Source organism: Chenopodium quinoa, unplaced genomic scaffold (assembly GCF_001683475.1).
Source record: "Chenopodium quinoa cultivar QQ74 unplaced genomic scaffold, ASM168347v1, whole genome shotgun sequence".
Classification (NCBI taxonomy): domain Eukaryota; kingdom Viridiplantae; phylum Streptophyta; class Magnoliopsida; order Caryophyllales; family Amaranthaceae; genus Chenopodium; species Chenopodium quinoa.
In genome coordinates, this window is record NW_018742214.1 from 220689 (window position 1) to 225179 (window position 4491).

The window sequence follows — 4491 nt, forward strand, 5'->3', positions numbered from 1 at the left end:
TTCTCTCGAAGCTGAAAAGGAGATCAGCAAACCGGATGCCCAGAGGGCATCGAAGGGTGGCTTTAAGCAACCCACCACTGCTGTCGGCTCAACAGGAGAGAAGAGGAGCCTGGGGAGAGAGGATGAACAGAAGGACGACGATAAAATCCATTCGCCTCTATTGTTCTTCCATTTATATGTACTTGAGTTATTTTTCTAACTTTCTTTCCTTCTCAGTTCCTGTGCAGAGGCCGACTGTAGTCCAGATGGCCAAGTCCATGCTAAGGGCGGTTGATCCTGACGACAAGGCATTTGTCAGAGGAGTCGGCACCTTGACTTGGATGGCATCTTGGGGAACCTCTGCGAGGTATGTCTTAGCTCAAGCAATTTTTTTTTTTCCGCCTGGTTTTAACCATTCGACTCTTTTGCAGGCCATGATGCGCGTCCAAGGACTTAGGCTACCCCTCAAGGAGAAGTCCAAAGAGGTAACAGTTGCCAAAGCTCGGGCCGAGTCCGCCTTGGATCGAACTCAATTTGATATTGCTCAGAATGAGTTTCTGACGCTTGATATGATGTATTCGCAGGCGGAAGCCAATATGCAGGTGAAGAAGGACCTGGACTCGGCCTGCCTGCGCATCACTTCCCTTAAGAAAGAGATTACAACTCTTAAGGAGAAGCTCGAGCCTCTTCAAGATGCCAAAGAAGAGGCCGAGAGAGCCAAGCAGAAGGTGGGCCGCCTGGAGCAGCGCCTCAGCAACCAGGAGCATCAGCTGAAGTCCAAGTTTGAGTCCGTGGCTGATCAAGAGAGAGAGGCTCTTGTTAAGCAAATGATGAGCGATTATGAAGCCATCATGCGGGACACTTGGGCGGCTGTACAACCGGACTCGGACTATCAGATTTGGAAATCCAAATTTGACGAAGCCAGTAAAGCATTCGACGCTTGCCTTATTGAAGAGGCTGAGAATGCTGAGGCCGAGGAAAGTTCTGGGTTCGACTCTTCTGGGGAGTCGTCCTCTGGTGGCAAGGAGGAGGATCAGGCGGAGGAGCAAGAGAAAAAGGATGAAGAGCAGCCGAAGGACGACAGGCCGGCTGCCACTAAAGAGGCTCTCCCCTGATCACTTAAGCTTTTATGCTTTTCTGCGGCCGAATGGCCATGTACTTTTCTTTTCCGGCCTGCGTGCCGAGTATTTGTATCTTTACCGACCGAGGGGTCGGGTAATTTGACAATCTTTCTGGCTTTGCCAGATGACAATCTTAACCAATCGTCTGGTGACGATTGGTCTTTTTTAATTTGAATCATTCGGCCATTTGGCTGAAGTTATCCATATTCTGTCCTTTGAACTATTTGAATTTTTATTTTTCATTGCATGTTTTTGGCTAAGTATTATAACTTGTATACCATGCGAATGTTCTTGCCCCTGGACGGATGTCGAGTGGTTTCGGTTTATTGGATTGATTGACTTAGAAATCATTGATACTTAGAAGGGTATGCATGGTTTCTAAGTCAATCAATCACTTATGGTGATTGCCCCAAACCACTCGGCAGTCGTCCATCTAAAACAGGCAGCTTAAAGCCTTCATTCGGCCATTGGCTCGAACAAAACTCAAATTTCCAACTTAACAAATTTGCTAAGAGAGAACCTCTGTCTGTTTTGCCCCATAAGCAAAAACAGGCGTCTCTGGCCATAGGCCTCTTTGAGATAAATTGGTCAAGTTTGTAACTTAGCCAATTTTCTTTTGAAAATGATTGCCCGCCTGTTTTGCCCCATAGGCAAGGTTCAGGCGTCATCCGGCCAATGGCCTCAATAAGCGCCAAGTAGTTGACTTAACTCTTTTATTAATCAAATTTTCCACCTGTTTTGCCCCCGAGCAATAACAGACGCATCCGGCTTTATGCCTCGTTTAGCTTCTACTTATGAGAACAGTGACCATTTCTGAACTGTACTAGAGCAGTTAGAAAATTCGAGTCTCTTTAGATCTCACTTTCGATTAAAACAAACGACTGTGAATGCTGCCTTAGCATCCGGTAGGGCCGCTTGGTATATTCGTAGAGCAATGTGCCACCCAAATGGGAGATGCTTCTCCTCGACGAATTCGCCCGAATGGACGTCGCCGGTTATCTGACTCATGTTGGAGCAGACGGTCATACTCATATTGTAGCAGACTGTGACCATTCGGTCTCTTTTTGTTTATTAACATCCAGCCATGGGCCTCATCATGATTTTATCTGGCCTTAGGCTTCTTAAATGGTTACGTAAATATTCGTCAAGTGTTGGAGTAAACTTGATGAATTTCGTAGGAACGACTGTTCTAAAACAATCGGTTCCTTCAGAAGGATTGGAGCGTCTGCTGTTGAGACAAACGCTCTACAAACGTATTGGCCGTCTGTATTTTGTATACAGGCGACACTAAGAGATTAAATAAAAAGATAAGTTGGGAAATGAAGGCATATTCTCATTAACAATACGTGAGATTTACAAAATTGAGGTTTTTACATTCGTACTTAGAAGTAGTACTTTTTCAAGTTGTCTACATTCCAAGTTCTAGGCAGCTACCTGCTGTCTGGGTCTTCCAGGCGGTAGGTGCCGTCTCTTACTTCCTCATAGAGTCGGTAGGGGCCTTCCCAATTTGGGGTTAGCTTTCCCTGTTCGTTCGCCCTACCGACTGCCTCCATTTTCCGTAGCACAAAGTCCCCCACTTTGAGAGGACGCTTGTGTACTCTTTTGTTGTATGCCCGAGTCATTCTCAGACGGTATATCTCATGACGCAAGGCAGCATTTCCCCTGCGCTCTGGAAGTGAGTCCAATGCTAGGCGCATGGCCTCCTAATTCGCCTCTTCATCATACAACATGATTCGAAGGGTCGGCTCATAGTGCTCAATGGGCAGAACAACTTCTGCACCATACACCATTAGGAATGGGGTTTCTCCCGTTGCCCCTTTAGCAGTCGTTCTGATGGACCAAAGGACGTGTGGTAATTCATCCGCCCAAAGGCCACCAGCCCGCTCAATTTTCTTTTTAATCCCGTCTGAGATTAACTTGTTGAAGGCTTCGACCTGGCCGTTTGCTTGCGGCCTGCCGACTGATGCGAAGAAGCTTGAGACCCCCTGGTCTCCCAGCCAAGTCTTGAGTTGAGGCGTCTCAAATTGAGGACCATTGTCAAAAACCATAGACATGGGCACCCCGAAACGAGTGATTATGTTCCTCCAGATAAAGGAAATGACGTCTTTAGTCTTGATGTTTTTGACTGCCTCAGCCTCTAGCCACTTGGTAAAGTAATCCACAGCCACCAATATATAGCGCTTGCCGCCTAGTGCAGTTGTATGTGGCCCTAGAATGTCCATGTCCCATTTGGCAAAGGGTATTGGGCTGTGGATGGCTGTCAGGTCTGTAGCCGGACGATGGATGAGCTTGCCAAACTTTTGGCACTTGTCACATTTTTTCACCATTTCCATGGCATCCGACTCCAGAGTTGGCCAAAAGTAAAGTCGCCTGGCCTTGGCCGCGAGGGATCTGCCGCCTATATGGGAGGCGCAGAATCCCGAGTGCAACTCTTCGAGGACTTCCTTCCCCTTTTCAGGGGTAACACACTTCTACAGGGGTTTCAAAAAGCCAGCCCTGAAGAGCTCTCCTTGTCGCAACTCGAAGTTAGCTGCTCGTTTTTTTAGAACAGCCGCCTCCCGTGGTGAGTCAGGGAGCGTGCCGTCTGCAAGATAGGCCCGGATGCTGTCCATCCAGGTTGAGCTTCGGTCAAGAATTCCAATGGGGTCTTCCTCAGATATACTTCTTTTTCCAATGACCTCCCAGAAAACTGACCGAGGCGTTTCACAGGAGGCGGATGATGCCAACTTGGACAGAGCATCCGTCTGATTGTTTGAAGACCTGGGAACCTGAGTTAGATGAAATTCTTCAAGTGACCCAACTTCACTCTTAACCGCCTGCAAATATTTTATCATGGCCGGATGAGTGGCCTCGTACGTTCCATTAACCTGGAGTACGACCAGTTGAGAATCAGAGCAGGCGGATATCTTCTTCGCCCCTGCCGCCTTGCAATACCGGATGCCGGCCAGCAGGGCCTCATACTCGGCCTCATTATTAGAGACCTGAAACTTGAACCGTAGTGCGTATTCGTACTTATCTCCTTCAGGAGATTGACAGATAATCCCCGCACCACAGCCGTTCACAGTGGAACTCCCATCTACATACACTTTCCAAACCTGGTCTGTATTGTCCGGAACAACCGGCCTTGTCATTTCGACAATAAAGTCAGCGAATGCTTGTCCCTTTATTGCCTTCCTTGGTTCGTAAGTGATTTCTAATCCTTGCATTTCAATCGCCCATTTGAGCATTCGTCCAGAAGACTCCAAGGTTGTGAGTGGCCGTTTGATCGGTTGATCAGTATAGACCTCTACCGCATGCACCAAGAAGTAAGGTTTAAGCTTCTTGATGGCCATGTAAAGGGAAAGGCCGAATTTCTCAACCATGGGGTACTGAAGCTCCGCATTTCTTAGAA